General features: G+C 35.1%; 1 long non-coding RNA gene across 8 annotated transcripts in view; it reads left to right on the top strand.

Moving 5' to 3' along the window:
* LOC139780835 (uncharacterized) overlaps positions 1–18,685 on the top strand; it is a 63,432-nt gene extending 44,747 nt beyond the window's left edge. For 7 of the 8 annotated variants that reach the window (XR_011720350.1, XR_011720348.1, XR_011720345.1 and 4 more), the window contains 3 exons: positions 16,906–17,093; positions 17,354–17,518; positions 18,382–18,685. This is a non-coding gene — a long non-coding RNA (uncharacterized lncRNA). Of the gene's footprint in view, positions 1–15,742; positions 16,140–16,905; positions 17,094–17,353; positions 17,519–18,381 lie in introns of those variants that run through there. The other variant, XR_011720352.1, reaches the window with a different exon arrangement.
* The last annotated feature ends 400 nt before the right edge of the window (positions 18,686–19,085 follow it).

Genomic DNA, 19,085 nt, shown 5'->3' with positions numbered 1-19,085 from the left:
CATTAAAATTTTTAGAGCGACTGGCTCTACCGGAGTGACAGGATCTCACTCTAAAGCTATAATGAATCACGATTCACTAAAGATTAACCGATAAATGACTCTAACAAAGTGAAATTTTTTAATCAAAATTATAAAGTGATACATAATTCACTCCTATAGACTCTGATCTACTGCACTCGAAAAGAGTGTCCTTTCACTCAAATCGAGTGAGATTTCACTCCAACTTATAGAGCGCAATTTTACTTTTTCTTAGAGTAGCGAATCACTTAAAGTGCACAGGTTTAATTTTCACTTTTTGTTACACTTGCATTTCACTCGTTTTGAGTGATATTTCACTCTTCGACTTTTAAAGAGTAGATATCTCTTTCTTGCGTGGACAAAACACGAATTTCGGGACTTCCGTATTTCTCGATGCAGAAATACGAGAATTGTATACGAAAGTGATACCATGAATACTCCTCTAATTGTTTGTGTGATCCATTCGTAATCCACGCGACAGTCGTCCGTAATATTGCAACTAGAATTTTGGCGGTAAGGATAATTTCGAAAGGGTGGATTTAAAGCTTTATTCGTACGTGTAAAGCAGGAAGTCGGTCTATCCAGGAATAAATTGCGGAGCGGGTATTCAATTCGACATCGCGTTTTCGCGCGGACGTTGAATATGTTATGGAACATACCCTGACGCGTATAGTATAATAGAAGTGAGTTGCAAATCCTCGCAATAATAAAGAACGGATGCACCGTGAGTGGAACTGAGAATTGAGAATACCAAAACACATTCTACAGACTGAGAATTCTATGAGCACATTCTACGAATATATCCTTTATAGTTTATATTAAATATTCAACAAGCATTCAATATCTTGCGATGTTTAAATAAGTTTGGTTTTATCAAGCGCAGTCTATCGGACCTATGAAAAGCGAGGTGCGGAAAATATCTATTAATTATATCTTTCATTATAATCCTCATTATCGATAATGAGGCACTGCACTTGTTTATGGAATATGGAAGTCGGTTTTTTCCTTGCGAATAATGAGGGATAATGAGTATTTAAAAAGTTAAGCGTTTAATCTGACCTTTTTTGATTTATCACTTTTTAAAGAAATTTAATCAATAAACTCATCGATAAACTTATACAAACGAATAATCTACTTATGTTATAAGCGAAGCAATCTAAAAAACCAGTTTTAGAGTATAGAAAAACGTTTAACTTAAATAATATTTTTTTTAAATTAAAAATGAATATTTTTGTATAATAACTACATTATGTAATATAAAATTAAGAAAGACAATTTGCGATTGCGTCAAATATTCTCGCAAACCGAAACGTAATTAAATTAAATGCTATGTCACTCTTTTCTGATTATATATATATATACATATATATATATATATATATATATATATAGTTATAATAAGTATATATAATATATTTTATTGTTACAAAAATTTGTAGGAATAAAATACCTTGTTACACACATCACATCCACTTTCAACTATCGCCATATCGCACATAACATACATAACATACGAAAAATACAACAACCATTATGAAAACTTATGAAGCAATCACACTAACGACTTTGCATGCAGAAACGTCGTTAGCGGTTGCTCGAAATTTCTGAAAATTAGGTTTTGCTGTCGCAGTTAGCATCGACGGTCGCCACGGGAAGTTGTGTCATTACTAGGATTAATCGTAAAATACACGTTGAACCATTACGTTCTTCATTCGGTTGCGGTACCGCGAAATTACTGCGCGCTAGATATTACGCTGCGATATTTCGCGATCGATGTAGAAATTACCGCTCGCTATTCTTGGTATAACAACACTTTTGCCGTAAGTTTGTTTGTGGCGGCTCGCCTATAAATACATTTCGCAAAATAATGGTTTCCGACGGTTAATGAATTCGACTTTCTTGATGAAGAATTGGAGAAGTTATTTCTCAATTATCTTTATCAGTAGCACGATGCACTTGATGGCTAAAAATATATGATATTGAGAGAAAATAAATTAAAAGGCATTTTTAATATTTGACGAACTCTGTTTTACACTCAATTCTGAAATTTCCTTTTTGTAGTGCGAAAATAATTGAGAACATAATATTTTACACAAACACCTTGCAACGATTTAAAACAATAAACAAAATTTTTGTATATTAATTTTTCTTTTTAAAGAACTTAATGAATTTTTATTGTCAGAGATATTACACGCTATAGCAGAATTTGCATTAAATTCGGTAAATTTTGATTGTAATATGGAAACGTGTTTACCACATTAACCGCTGCATCATCGCAATTTACTGCACGGTAGACGTAATATATAATTTGACTTAAACCGCATAAGGCTATCTACATTAATAATTGCTTCAATAATTAGAAACACAATTTACGTTTAGTGGTAACTTATTTATTATAACAAATAAATAAAAGTGTAATAACTTGTAATAGATAAATAAAAGCAGGTTTAATAAAAAAATCATTTATTAACGATATATAATTAACGTTACTAAATGGCTCTTATATATTAGAAATACAAATTTTATAATTCTGATATAAAATATTTTAATAATTATAGATTATTTTGACGAGTTTGAAGGCAAATTTTTTTTAGAAAGATTTGTACAAGTATGCCCATTATTTGTTGCAATTTATTAATAATAACTATCTTGGTATCATTAAATTTTTAATTAAAATTTTCAAAAAAAGAGTCTACATGATAAACTCAAGTGTTTCTTTTTTAAAAATATATATCAAAGCAGTGACAGAAGAGAGAGAGGAAGTATTATTTACTTGAGATTTCTTGTGTAATTAGCAAGGTTGGGTAAGTTAACTTTTTTTTTTAACTAAGTTAAGTTAAAGTTAACAGCCTTGAAAATTTAACTTAGTTAAGATACAAGTTAATCCATAATGAAATTAATTGAATTAAAAGTTAAGTTAATAATAATTAGTAATTAAAAAGTTAAAAGTTAAATTTTTTTGTCGCCACGCTGGACCAGAACCGAAACGAAAACGTGATTATAATTGATCATATCATTTAACATATCGACTGATACATTTGCGACGGAAAAAGATTTCCCTCAGGCACTCAAACGTGCTTTTATACAATATAATACCTCGATACCATCTTCAGCTCATGTTGAACGGTTGTTCAGTGCAGGAGGACTTGCACTGAACAACCGTTCAACAATGAGCTGAAGATGGTATCGAGGTATTATATTGTATAAAAGCACGTTTGAGTGCCTGAGGGAAATCTTTTTCCGTCGCAAATGTATCAGTCGATATGTTAAATGATATGATCAATTATAATCACGTTTTCGTTTCGGTTCTGGTCCAGCGTGTTATTAAATATAGCGTTTGTTGTAAAGAGGTGGAAGCCAGTGGCCAGATCGACTATACTGCGTTTAGTGCGTTCACGGAGATAAGTAATAGTGCTGCGACTAGCGTATACGAAATGGGGCATTCTGAGCTTTGTGATTGGTCAATTCTTCTAGAAGCATACAACCAATCACACTACACGGAATATGGCCCCCCATATAGGAGTTGCCAGATGTTACAATAAAACCAACGCTTGGCCAATACTACGGCAGTCAATTGTCGGCCAAGGTTCTATCAGCCAGTGCTGGGCCATCACTGGCAAATAACTGGCTGCCTACCTATATAGAATAATCCGGCATTACAACGAAGACCAACACTTGGCCGATGGTTGGCAGCCGTACGTCGCCCAACATTCTGTCAGACAGTACTGGGCCATCACTGGCAAATAACTGGCTGCCTACCTATATAGAATAATCCGGCATTACAACGAAGACCAACACTTGGCCGATGGTTGGCAGCCGTACGTCGCCCAACATTCTGTCAGACAGTACTGGGCCATCACTGGCAAATAACTGACTGCCTACCTATATAGAATAATCCGGGATTACAACAAAGACCAACACTTGGCCGATGGTTGGCAGCCGTACGTCGCCCAACATTCTGTCAGACAGTACTGGGCCATCACTGGCAAATAACTGACTGCCTACCTATATAGAATAATCTGGCATTACAATGAAGACCAACGCTTGGCCGATGCTACGGCAGTCAATTGCCGGCCAAGGTTCTATCAGCCACCCGTGTAAAAATTTGTTAGGGATGGCCTTACATAACATAAGGCGCCGATCATTAGTTATTAGGGATGCCATAAGAAAGGTTTCCTTATTTTTGTCTAGTAAGACCCTTGTAAAGATTTGATAAGGATATTTTAACTTCATAAATACTTATTTATTAGGGCTAACCGGATGAGGTCCCGATCATTATTTATTAAGGATGCCATAAGAAAGGTTTTTCTTATTTTTGTGTAATGAGGCCCTTGTAAGGATTTGATAAGGATGTTTTAACTTTATAAATATATTTACGAACACAAAATTTCGTAATAAGCCGGCACTGGTTTCTGACATTCACCCGACATTAAGAAATATTATATCATATATCCAATTCAAAATTTTATTACTCTTTTTAAACTGAATTTGTTTCTTAAAATAATTTTTGAAAAATTATATATTTGCGCTGGTTATGACATATGTAGATTGTATATAACACTTACATCAAATTAAGAAGTAGTCTACCATGTAAGACAGTTGGCTCACGATCCAGAGGTCCCGAGGTCCCGAGTTCGAATTCCACCAAGGTAAGTGTGTTTTTCAAATACGAGAAAATATTTATAATTATAGACTGCATCTTAAGAAACAAATTTAGTTAAAAAATAGTAATACAATTTCAAAATAAATAATTTTTTTTATATCGGGTGAATATCGGAAATCAGTGTCGGCTCGATACTGGCTCGATACTGGCACGTAGCATTGTATCAGAAATCTGGCACCTGGCAACCAGTATTGGCGCAGTACTAAACCGATCATAAATCCTGTACTGGGGCAGTACCAGTAGACAACGGCTGGGCCAGTACTGTCTGCCAGTATTGGGCCCAAGTTATCATCCGGTACTGGCGCCAGTACCGCGCCAGTAGTGTTGCCAGTACTACGCCAGTACCCGAACTGCAACAACCAGTACTGGCGCAGTATTGGGCCGTTTCGTATGTAAACAAATTCACAGTTGAGTTCGAGAATCAAGGTCCTATACTATAAATGTAGAGTTGTAGGCAGGCATCTCGCGACGCCTTTATTTATGGCATGGTTTACTTCAAGAAAGTTAAATTAAAAGTTAATAGTTACCGATAAAATGTAACTAAATTAAGTTAAAAGTTAAAAGTCTAAAATGTAACTAAGTTAAGTTAAAAATATTTAACTTTTTAACTTTTTAACTTAACTTTTATCTTTTTAACTAGACACTACCCAACCTTGGTAATTAGTGAAAAGCTTAATTCGTGAAATTCGATTTTTTACAACTGCACGGAGAAAAAGTTACGGTTGCTACAACAGAATAATAATGTTAATTTTCGCCCATCCATACAAAAGGGTTATGGAAACCATAGTACTCTGGAAGTGACCTATATGGTTGCCCTAATCTTAGTGAGGGTAGCTACTATATGGATGTTGCAACCATAATATATGGATGTTACAACCATAATGAACAAATATTCACCCGACAAAAAAATTATTTATTTCGAAATTTTATTACTATTTTTTAACTAAATTTGTTTCTTAAGATGCAGTCTATGATTATAAATATTTTCTCGTATTTGAAAAAAACACTTACCTTGGTGGGATTCAAACTCGGGACCTCTGGATCGTGAGCCAACTGCCTTACGTGGTAGACTACTTCTTAATTTAATGTGAGTGTTATATATAGTCTACATATGTCATAACCAGCGCAAATATATAATTTTTCAAAAATCATCTTAAGAAACAAATTCAATTTAAAAAGAGTAATAAAATTTTGAATTGGATGATATATGATGTAATATTTCTTAATGTCGGGTGAATGTCAGAAACCAGTGTCGGCTCATTACGAAATTTTGTGTTCATAAATATATTTATGAAAAAAGTATATTTATAAAGTTAAAACATCCTTATCAAATCCACTTTATTCTATGCAGAAATTCTTTTGCGCGCGCAATGGAACTAAACTCTCAATCATGCAGTGATTCAGTGCTGTACCGTGCAGCTATATCTTATGGATCTCTCAACCATAATATTTGTGCTGCAGACCACATAAGAGAGATAGCAATAATTCTTTGGTTGAGGCAACCATATACGAGGGTATTGTAACCGAATGTCACGTATCGTAAGAACTACGGTTATGAAAACTGTATAAATGAGCATATCTTAACAGCTACATTCAATGTAATATCAATTTAACTTGAATTCACATACATTTCTTTTTCAATCATAGAGAATGTTGTTGTAACAACCGTAGCAATTTTCTCCGTGTGAGAAGCAACTAAGAAGCAATTTGTTTGAAATTACTCAAATAATCTAGCATTAAAGAAACATTCTTTTATTTTTGTATGAGTAAACGCAGCAGTTTTAAAAAAAATTATTATGCAATAGGTACACTGCAAATCCAAGTGTATTATTTTTACACGCACGTTTAAAAATGACAGAAGCTTTTTTTACGTGTTTCTTTATGTGTTAAATTACGTCATTTAATACGTTTAACGTATTAAATTAAAAGTTAATACGTTCAATCGTGTTAAATAACTTTGATTTAAAACGGCAAGAAATGTGTAAGAAGAGCTTCGGCTAAAATAATGCACTTTGCAGTGTACTAAACTTCAACTTATTCGTGAAAAAATAGTTTACGTTAGGAATTAGGTTTTGTTGAATATTTAGTTATGCATGAAAAAATAAAACATTGTATAAAATATGCTTTGAGGAATAATATTGTAGAATAATTTTTTTGCAGACGTTTTCACAAGTCATTTTGTATCACGCGTTGCTCTATTAGTCATCTGTGTATATCAACAAGTATCAAACAGCGCCAAAGCTAAATTAGAAAAATGTCGATGACTGTAGCCGTTTAAACTACACGGAGAAAATTGCTACGGTTGTTACAACAACATTCTCTATGATTGAAAAAGAAATGTATGTGAATTCAAGTTAAATTGATATTACATTGAATGTAGCTGTTAAGATATGCTCATTTATACAGTTTTCATAACCGTAGTTCTTACGATACGTGACATTCGGTTACAATACCCTCGTATATGGTTGCCTCAACCAAAGGATTATTGCTATCTCTCTTATGTGGTCTGCAGCACAAGTATTATGGTTGAGAGATCCATAAGATATAGCTGCACGGTACAGCACTGAATCACTGCATGATTGAGAGTTTAGTTCCATTGCGCGCGCAAAAGAATTTCTGCATAGAATAAAGTGGATTTGATAAGGATGTTTTAACTTTATAAATATACTTTTTTCATAAATATATTTACGAACACAAAATTTCGTAATAAGCCGACACTGGTTTCTGACATTCACCCGACATTAAGAAATATTATATCATATATCTAATTCAAAATTTTATTACTCTTTTTAAACTGAATTTGTTTCTTAAGATGATTTTTGAAAAATTATATATTTGCGCTGATTATGACATATGTAGACTATATATAACATGCACTTACATTAAATTAAGAAGTAGTCTACCACGTAAGGCAGTTGGCTCACGATCCAGAGGTCCCGAGTTCGAATCCCACCAAGGTAAGTGTTTTTTTCAAATACGAGAAAATATTTATAATCATAGATGCATCTTAAGAAACAAATTTAGTTAAAAAATAGTAATAAAATTTCGAAATAAATAATTTTTTTTGTCGGGTGAATATTTGTTCATTATGGTTGTAACATCCATATATTATGGTTGCAACATCCATATAGTAGCTACCCTCACTAAGGTTAGGGCAACCATATAGGTCACTTCCAGAGTACTATGGTTTCCATAACCCTTTTGTATGGATGGGCGAAAATTAACATTATTATTCTGTTGTAGCAACCGTAACTTTTTCTCCGTGTATGCTAACTATAATTGGATGGCAACGCAGTTTGAAAGGAAAGTTGAGCAGAATGCACATTTTTGTTGATGTTAGACTGTAGACTGACAGATCTTAATCTAACAATAAGCATTACAGCGTTATTCATATAACAGTAATAAATTGAAGCGGTAATAATTTTTTCGCGTATATATTTCAATAAATTGATTTCGATAACTGAGAACTATAATGACAGAGCAATTTCGATGCCAGTAATGCATATCATCATGGAATATCATTATTATTATATCTTCGAAATTATTTAATTAGCATGCGAAATTATGAAGGGAAAATAACATAATATCGATATAATTGTCAGATTTAATTGAAATAATTTAATAAAAAACACGAGAGCGCTCGTCGCTCAGTTTTGTCGCGGTAACGTCGACGCATTTCGCGCGAGGTTGCCATTCTGCAGAATTAAGAGTATTATTTCGGATATTACCATGCGCGTTTTATATTACATCGTTTACAGCGACGGCACGAAAATCGCTCAGTAACGCAGACGTTTATTTTTCTCTCGCCACGCTGAGCAAGCAACAGTCACTCATCTATTTATAACGGCATCGCACTAACCACCATCCGTCGAGTCTATTATCGCGTATAAATATAGAGCGCATAAAGAATGCCGATACGATGCATAAAACGCTTGAAAAGATTGTAAGGAAAAAAAAGATCGGCAATTATCGATTTGTCCCATCGGCGACATACGAGCGGAAATTACGTAATCTAGCTTTTGTGATGGTAAAATTTTTTTTTGATTAACATACCTTTATGTTGGTCTCTCTCTCTCTCTCTCTCTCTCTCTCTCTCTCTCTCTCTCTCTCTCTCTCTCTCTCTCTCTCTCTCTCTCCTCTCTCTCTCTCTCTCTCTCTCCTCTCTCTCTCTCTCTCTCTCTCTCTCTCTCTCTCTCTCTCTCTCTCTCTCTCTCTCTCTCTCTCTCTCTCTCTCTCTCTCTCTCTCTCCCCCCCCTCTCCCTCTCTCTCCCTCCACCCCCCCTCTCTCTCTCTTATTCTCTTGCTCTTTCTCTAATTTCATTTACTCTGCCATAAAATCTGCAAGTATCATTCTCTATTATTTTTAACTTTTCCTGTCGCTCGATTTTAATGCAACAGAGAACGTATCCAATCGTTTCGCTGCTTTATATATATTCACAATTTTATAATCTTTAATTAATCCTTAAGGGGATGCTGGAGCCGTCTGTATAACCGACAAAATTACCATTTTCTATGTATCGACTATATGTGTCCTTGTATAGACAAAGATATAGACAAGGATAGCACGCTACTACTGCATTGCACGCACACATACGCACGATACACATCGATATCATACTTTTATATTACGCTTCCAAATCTTGATTTGGGGGGTTTATTGATGTTGCTTCCTTATAGAGGAAGGTTTGTTTTCGTAAATTTCATATATGAACCTTTGATTGCGTATAAAGTTGGGTCTAGTCAACCAAATTTAAAAGAATTATATATGAAATAGGGGTAGAAGAAACCAAAGAAAAGATTGTTTTTTGAGTTTTTGATGCTAATATTATGTTCAGAGTGTTTTAAAACGTCGAAATATTGCATTTAAAAAAATGTCCGTATGTGTGTGTGTGCAGTGTGTATGTGCGGACTTGATGTCCGTGGTTGCTCTAACTTCCGCAAATATTGAGATATTGCTGGGCTGTTTTTTTTTAATCGATAGAGTATCATTCAAAGACGGTTGGTATTGAATTTGGCGATGATCGGTAAAGGGATTCTTTTATAAAAAAATTTTGAATTTTTTTAAAAATGTCCGTGGTTGCTCTAACTTCCGCAAATATTGAGATATTGGGTTGAATTTTTTTTTAATCGATAGAGTATCATTTAAGGAAGGTTGGTATTGAATTTGGCGATAATCGGTAAAGGGATTACCGATTTCTTCTTAAAAAGTGTATAAGATATACATGTAATTTTATATAGAGTATTATTAAAAGAAGGTTGTTTTAAATTTTGCGAGGTAAAAGGGTTACCAATTTCTGTTGAAAAAATGTGTAACGATTTCTGCTTAAAAAATGTGTAAGTTATTTGATGGATAAAGTATCATTTAAGAAAGGTATTGAATTTGGCGAGGATCGGTAAAAAGGTTCTTTCTTTATATTGAATTTTTTAAAATTTTAAATGCCTTTAACTCAAGAAGTGATCAACCAAATTTTAAAGAATTATATATGAAATGAGGGTAAAAAAGACTGAAAAATATAATAAAATTAGAAATAGTCCAATATTTCAAAATTTATCCATCCAATAACTTAGGGTAGATTGAGGCAAATCGGATTAATATAAGTTTTTAGACAATTTTTGGGACAATTTTTAAGACAAGTTTTAAGACAATTTTCGTTAGTGTTTTATTTTAAACGAGCTATTTTATTGTTCTAATTAGTAATCCGATTTGCCTTGGTCTACCTTTTTTTATTGTTGTGCAATTCAGGGAAACTTGTTTACGCGTTCGTACCAATGGTATATCTCTTATATGAAATACATCTTGTGACGAGCTGACAGCTCGCCACAACTCGAGACGCCATATTGGGATAAGAGTAAGATAAAGAAATCTGTACTTTCGTAATTTTTTCTCGTTTTCTATATAAAATCGGAATTCCCCTGAATCATTAATGTATGTACTGCAATTCTGGAGAAGGATTTTTAATTCTGTCAAATTAATACGACGCTACGTTTCGACAAAAAATGCCGGTAATACAGACGGCTCCAGCATCACCTTAAACAGCGAGTTGTTTGACAGACATCTACAGAGGGTTTTATTTAAATTTATAATAAAATATCTTTCATATTTATTTTAAACTTTCTTTATTAAATTTTAATTGATTTTACGGCTCAACGCTCCATTTTTCTTCGATTGATTTGTAATCTTGTGAGCCTTACTATTATATTTATATACGCGGGCGTACATGCGTTTCTTCAAAGTTTATAACCGGTTATTGTGAAAAATATTACCACATGCCTCGGTAGTCGAATTGGTACGACGCCCTTCACGGAATGAGGGAGGTTCCAGGTTCGAATCCTGGCTGAGGTAATATTTTTCGCAATAAATTCTTTACAGTTTTTTAAATAATTAAATCGTGTCGATTTAATTCCGGGGAGGGAAGGGTATTAATGTTCCAAGATAGCTGTGTTTCAAGTCCGACAAATTTGCGGCGCGCAGTCTATTAAGTTGGAATATATGTATATGTACAGTATGTACATTAAAATTCGTTACTTCTTTACTTAAGTATAGAATATACGAACACCAACACCTTGTTACGGCTCAACGCTCCATTTTTCTTCGATTGATTTGCAATCTTGTGAGCCTTACTATTATATTTAATTGATTTTATTAGATTCGATAAACAAAGAAAATATTTATTCCATTTCTTTATAATTTGTATAAATAATACTAGTTTTATAAAAATTTAGACTCAAAAAGACCTATCAAATATATGTATACCTATTTATTTTATTAGCGTCAAATAATAAAATAAATAACATGTTAAAAAATATCGGTATAGTTATCTATATAAAATGGAATACGAACATCGACATCATGAGAATATTTTATCCGTTTCAGTTTTTGCAACATTTATGTTTTACTTCATGGAAGTATAATCTGTCATTAGTATAAGTCACAAGAATTAACATGCTAGTGACGCTAATGTTCACATGCTTCTTCTTTAATCATAATGTATGTGAAAAATTTGTAATACTTTTTGACATTTTGAGTTAGAATTTCGCATCCAACGAATACATCGTAAATGTATACGTTTTAGATATTTAAATCCCCAAGATACACATTTAAACGTCGCCGTAGAATCGCGCAATTACTTTCTGAAAGTCGAAGAATTAAATATTACTCAAAACGAGTGAAATGTAAGTGTAACGAAAAGTGAAAATTGAGCCTGCGCACTTCGAGTGATTCGCCACTCTAAGAAAGAGTAAAATTGCGCTCTACTAAGTTGAAGTGAAATCGCACTCCATTTGAGTGAAAAGGGCACTCTTTTTGAATGCAGTAGATCAGTGCCCATAGGAGTGAATTATGTTACTCTACAATTTTGATTGGAAAATTTCAATCTCTGTTAGAGATATCAGTCGAACTTTAGTGAATCGTGATTCACTGTAGCTTTAGAGTGAGATCGTCTCCGAGATTACTCCGGTAGAGTAGCCGCTCTAAAAATTTGAGTGAAACATTTACTCCTATCTTATACAAGTGTCCACATTTACTCAAATTAGAGTGATAACCCTCTCTTTTGGAGTAACTATCACAATCACTCTAATATAATAGTGGCAAAACTACTCTATGAAATTTAGAGAGTACGCATTGAGCTTCAGGGATGTGTCTTTCTGAGGTATCCCAGAATTGGCATAAATCCGAGTCTTCCGTACAGACGGAGAGAAAGAGAGGGGAGGAGAGAGAGAAAGGGAGAGATTAAAACGAGAGTTTTTTTTCTACTGTTACGGGGTCAGCGTATGCATAATCCAGCTAATTACGGATCCAGATTTATGCAGTATGTTATGCAACGCGCAAAGCGCTCGTCACCCGGCCAAGTCAGAAGGAGGATGAGGGGAGGCAGGAGGGGAGGGAGAGAAAAGTCGTCGAACTTGTCGCGTGCGTGGTCGGTGTCTTGCAAGCTCTCTCGAAATAGCAGCTGTAAGATGAATGGCCGCAAAGTGATCGCTTTTAAGAGATTGCAGAATCCGCAGTTTGCATCACCGCACCGACGAGGTCGTTTCACGTCTGAAAAATGCCGTCAGTTCAACTAATTATGCCCATATATTAATGGAGCGGTAGCGTATAAACAAAAAGATGAAACTTTCTACGAAAATTTCAAATATCGCGCGAAAGAAAGTTTTGCATGATTTCCTGCTTGTTTATTTTTAATCAACAAAGATTGACATTCTTTACCACTTTTGAAATTTTTCGTAAACAGTGTTTGCATAAGGAAAAGATAATGATATTTGCCTAACTATTAAAATAAATAATGAAATCATTTTTTGAAATTTAATTCCGAGGCTGTCCTTCGCGTGAATGGCAGTATCTTCACTAAAGCAAGGCAATTATGCATAACTAACTTGAAAACGTGTCAATGTTAGTTTTCCGCGATGTCAAAGATTACCTGCTTCGTATCAAGATGTCGAGAAACTTACGGAGACTTTAATTAGGCGCGCCGTGTCATCGCGATTCGATCGTGGACACCGCAAGTACCCTTACCGCAATGCAGAGTGCACGTGTCGCAATTTCGTACGTGCATGTGCCCAAGTGAAGTGAGTACGATGTAAATATAACTTTAAGTGCCTTTTACCGCGCACGGCAACTCAAGATTTACAGTCGCGTGAAGTTCACGCAATTTGTTTCACGTACCTATATTAGCATACGAAACGTAATAAGAAAAAAATCCAATGTCACTCAGGTGGGCTATTTTTTCCCCGTGACACGCCGGTTTTCGATATGACGGACGAATAACAAACAGTGCGATGTTTGGGTTGACGGTCCCACTTTTCGGGGACGTATCCTTTTCTTAAGCGTTTACAGATTGCCTGATGAGTCTCTCAAATTTGTTTTAATTTCGCAAACTGTGAAAATTTAACATTAAGACTACCAAGGGGATCAAAATAACCCGTTTGATATTTTTAAATAATTTATTACTTATTCTTATAATATCTTAATTTCTAAAATGTTCTCTGATTTTTATTGAAATTACATAAATGATTAATTTTATTAATTTGTTTTCTCTTTTTCTCTTTTCTTTTCTAAGATTTCTTCGGTAGAAATAAATATAGATTAATCTCTGGTAGTTCTAGTGTTAAACATATTTAATCCCGCATTTCTCTAAATACAGTTTATTTAAATACATTTAACTGTTTACTGAAATTATTAAAGCTCCGTATTGCGTCAACGCTTATTCAGTTCTATCGTAACACTTGAATGGTATCTATAAACATTCAAAGTAAATATTATCAGAATATCAACTATTATTGGAAATATTAAATACATTTATTGTACGATATTTCCTTTATTCTTCTGAAATGCTTTGCTTTGTTTTGTTACGTGATGACGTTTATTTTTCCTTTTCTTTATTATTATCATGAAGATTTGCAGGTGACCTAGTTTTTTCTATTATTATTCTAGTCGCACATAAAAAGATATTATCGTTCCAGTCCGACGTCACATTCTATACGTAAATCGTACGTGGAGGCAATTACGCGCACTATGCTTCTTCCGGAAGTAACATTGGAGCTAATATTAGAACTAATATTGAAGATAATAGTTTCCGAAAATTCAACAACTTTATTCGATTAAGCTTCTAAAATCCTATTATGTTTTTTTTTTTGTTTAATCGACGGATTAAACTGTATTACTTGGCTGGTAATGCATGGCCACGGACAATAACGATTTTCTTTTTTACACCACGAAGCTTTGCTCTATCAGGCACGGCAAAATGTTCGGATGCTCGTAAAAGACTTGAAAGAGAAAGCCCGACCATTCTCCGTCCGATGAAAATATTTTTCACGGCATATAAGTCGTTGTGTTCAGTGGCGCGCACATAGGTGGACCTCAATGTTGGAGGAGTTAAAAATCGCTGAATAAATAATTGAAGCGTGATAAAGTGAAACACAGGAAACACTATATAAATAATGATTAAAATGATGATTACAGAATAGAAAATATTTAATAATAGAGCGTGATATGTGCAACGCGTATCAAGTAGATAGAATTGTTACTATCTGAATTCTTCGTTACAACATTAATATTTGATGTATGTTCAGTGGCTATGACATGCAAATCATGTCAACGTAAACTTCTGCTCGATAGGCCCTTTTCCACACCAAAACACAATTTTTTTAACGTTCCGTTTCTCGTAAAGAAAAGATCTAACTGTTAAACATCACGAGGATACTCTCTAAATTTCATAGAATGATTTCGCCATTAATATATAAGAATGATTGCGATCCATTCCAAAAGAGAGGATTGTCACTCTAATTTGAGTAAATTTGCGGGCACTCATAAGGTAGGAGTGAATTTTTTACTCAAATTAGAGCGGCTACTGTACCGGAGTGATCTCGGAGACGATCTCACTCTAAAGCTCGATTCACTAAAGTTCGACTGATAAATAACACTAACAGAGTGAAATTTAATTTTCCACTCAAAATTGTAGAGCGACATAATTCACTCCTATGAACACTGATCTATTGCACTCGAAAAGAGTGCCCTTTCACTCAAATCGAGTGCGATTTCACTCCAACTTATAGAGCGCAACTTTACTCTTTCTTAGAGTGGTGAATCGTTCGAAGTGCACAGCCTCAATTTTCACTTTTAGTTACACTTACATTTTACTTATTTTGAGTGATATTTCACTCTTTGACTTTTAGAGAATAATATAAAATCATCATATCTAATTGTTAATCGCTTACAGTCTCACTGCAACTTCTAAATTTTTTAATTACAGTGCAACTATTTCCGCATCATAATTTTACTGCCGCTGTCGTTCGGGAACGTTTCAGACCGAGTCAAGTCAAGAGATCTGTTTATCGCGCGCTTCATAATCCTCATATCGCCTGAAAACGCATTTCGCTTCCTCCGACAAGAGAATCTCTCGTCGGGGGCAGGGTGGGGGGTGGCGGAGACTGACGGTTCAACCTAAACAAACTCTTCTCCCACGACTTTACGCCACTGTGAGCGCGCGAGGCCGTTGCGGGACGCGCTCGTAGGCGGCCGCCGGAGTATAAAGGCGGCCCAACGTAAACCGCAAGCTCCATTTGTTGCTCGCAAGCCCCGCGGCTCGCCGAGGCGGGCACCACCGAACGGAGCCGGCTTTTGTCCGTTGTATTTTCGTTGGCACGGCACCCGGCACGGCACCCGGCACCGCAGCCGCGGTATACTGCGGCCACGCAATCCGGAGGAAAGGTCAGCCGGCGCCGCTCGACGACTCGTACGAGACAGCCGCGCAAATTGCTGAGACACCTGATCCGCGTCTGGTACTTTTATCGGCCACGCGATTCTTATTATTGGCCCACGCGAGCCTCTGCCGGATATGTGTTCCGTCGTGACCCGATTCGACTCGAACGTTACGAGTGCGATTCTTCTCGTGAGTGCGCGAAGCGAGCAACGTCTCAATCGAAATCTTTTCAGATACAAACAGTTAGTTGCAGTCGAGATGTAATTGTTTATTTATAGTATTTTTTACGCAATTTTTTAGATATGGAAAAACTGCGCGTCGCGATGCTTTGGCTGTTGAATTTTTAAAGCGCGCGTAAAATAAATAATATTTTGATAATGATTTTAATAAGACGAAACGGATTACACGAAATTGTATTAATATACTGTAACATACAGGGTATTTCCTAAGTAAGTATAAAAAATTGAAGGTGATATTCCGTGGCTTATTTTAGAAAGAAAAGGTTTTATAAACATAGGTCCTAAACTGCTTCGTTTTCAAAATACAAAGTGGCAAAAACGCATGCCCCTGGTGGATCTAAAAGTTTTTCATTGGTACTGGAAAATGGTTCTTAATACCACATGTACGCATATCGTATAAAATATCTCTAAACGTTTTCCAGATTTTCGAAATTTTCATTTTTTTTCCACAACTTTGACACCTTGTATTTTGAAAACGAAGCAGTTTAGGGCACATGTTTATAGAGCTTTTTCTTCTTAAAATAAGTCACGAAATATCCCTTTCAGTTTTTTGTACTTACTTAGTACAAAACGACCCTGTATTATGTTGAATATATGACTGAAGTGTTATTGCTGCTTTCTACCTTTCCAGTGGACTGTTGAAATATTCGAAACAAATCCTGCTCAAACAATTATATTATGCTAATTATTATTCTAGCAGCTATTAGTTCGATAGTAATTTCATAATAATTTCAAAAGATACGTAAATTTATTCGCGAATTAACGGTTTGTTTGTGCATTATTGCAGCTGTAATCTAGGATGAGCTCGCGAACGGATCATCGGGGATACCATTGGCAAATGAAACGCACGGCTGAATAATGTACTGTAAAGCGGTAATCTCGCGCTATCATTATTATGACGTAGCCCGAGAAGAAGGATGCAGCACGACAAAGGAGGATAGAAGACACGGAACGCTCGAAAAGATGCATGTACAGGTAATAAACCTTATATCGCTTTTAAGAATTTCTCCAGGATTGCTTTTGCAAAACCTTGCATCGATATTCCCATCGTAGACATAATTAAAGAACATTGAAAATTGAAGGATTTGCTGCTTTAATTTTTGCTTATAATTTCAAAGGAAATATTTCATTTCGAGTCGACGATTAGATGATATTTTGCTACAGATCCTGAAAAAAAAATATTCTTGTAAAGTTTGAATTAAATTTTTTTAGATTTGAATTAATTGTATGCGCAGACTGACGTCTTGCTTCTGCACCGTAAAGACGCACGGCTACAATAAGAAGCAGAAGTGGAGACGGACACGTGTGCGGAAGGATACGCGGTCCATATCCGGCCCGCCATCCTGGCGGCATGGTCCTTTGGGCCACAATACTAATCCTCCAAGGAGCTGGATTCGTAGGTGAGCGAAGAAGTAAAACGGAAAGCATTTAAAATATTTTATAAGCTGTTGAGGAACTTTGTTTCTCTATCTTTGTGGAAGGTATTGAGAGGATTGAACAGTTCTCGCAACGTTTACTTTTATTCGTATTAAGACAAAGTACTCGCTTGTTTCGCCTTATGAGAGACACTAACTTCTAACAATAAGTAGAGCTTGGCTCTACTTATAGTTGCACACAATTTTACTATTAAATAGTTACTATTACATAGTTACCTACTATTAAATACCTATTACTATTAAATAAAATAGTTACCACAATTTCACCATAATTTTTAGTGCCAACTACATTTTTACAGTTATTTTAACAATGCGAATTATAGCTGACTCAATATTACATTATTGTTGTTATAGCTTTAGCATGTATTTATTCACCCATAACATGATTTTATTCACTATAACCTATGATTTATGTAAGTCGTATTATAAATATGATAAAAATGACCAGAATTAAAAAATCTGTGTACCTATATAAGATTATTTTTACTATTATTAGCAATAATAGCAATAATAATCATAAATATTGATAATCACAAATAAGAACCTCAACCACGATTATTTTACTATGCAATTATAGTGACAAATATCAAACACTTATCTCTCAATGTAAATTCTAAATTTCAAAAATATTAAAAAAAATTTTACAAGTCGAATGTTAAAAGTTCATTAGGAAAGATCGAATTAAATTTTTCCTAAGAATGAATTTTACTTCCCTGATCGGTCGAGGGACTTGCAGCAAAGAAATGGGGATAGTTTTAATACAGCCGGCGTCTCGACGAGCGGATATTATCGTATAACGACAGGTACTCCATATTGATTGTTCGCAGGCTCGGTGACAGGCATTCCCGGCGTCCCGGAAAACATAACGGTGATGTTCCTGAATCCGACGTCTGTGCGCGTGTCTTGGAGTACCAGCCAAGTCGACCAGGTCGAGAAATACGACGTCACGTACAAGCCAACCGACGCCAGGTGCGTTCCAGCGATTCCGATATTGCGAGTAAAAATTCAGATTTTTATCTTGCACCGCGCAAACAGCATCCGAATAAAAAGTGCCGCGTTCTATCGGGTATCAGGTTTTTTTTTCGAAAGAAATAGAAATTTTCCAATAAAATGTTCCATTTGCTGTGATTACATCCTTCATAACGCCTAAATTCTTATTAACTATTATTCTTCGCACATTGTTCTTTGAAAACGTGGAAATTATTCACAGAAATTTTGACTTATCAAGTCAAGTATTCTTATATATTGTCGGTATCGCGTCTCGCGCACAATTCCTTCTACGTTGCGTTCAACAATAAGAACGCGCGAGTTTTATCGTTCGCTCTTATTCGACAAGAAAAATTTTGCTTATTCAAAAAAGAGGTCGATAATTCCTCGAATTAAATTATTATACATTTGTCCTGTTTTATATGTATAACTGAGGAATCGAAAGAATAACGCACATCACTTTCGTTCGTTCGTTCGAAAATCTACATTTCTCTCTTTTATCTTTCCTTCCTCTCGCACACTGACACAATTGAAACGCTGACAC

Source organism: Temnothorax nylanderi, unplaced genomic scaffold (assembly GCF_030848795.1).
Source record: "Temnothorax nylanderi isolate EJ_2023f unplaced genomic scaffold, tnyl_v1.0 TNYL_tig0300_pilon, whole genome shotgun sequence".
In the NCBI taxonomy this organism is placed as follows: Eukaryota; Metazoa; Arthropoda; class Insecta; order Hymenoptera; family Formicidae; genus Temnothorax; species Temnothorax nylanderi.
This window is presented reverse-complemented; position numbering and strand designations above follow the sequence as displayed.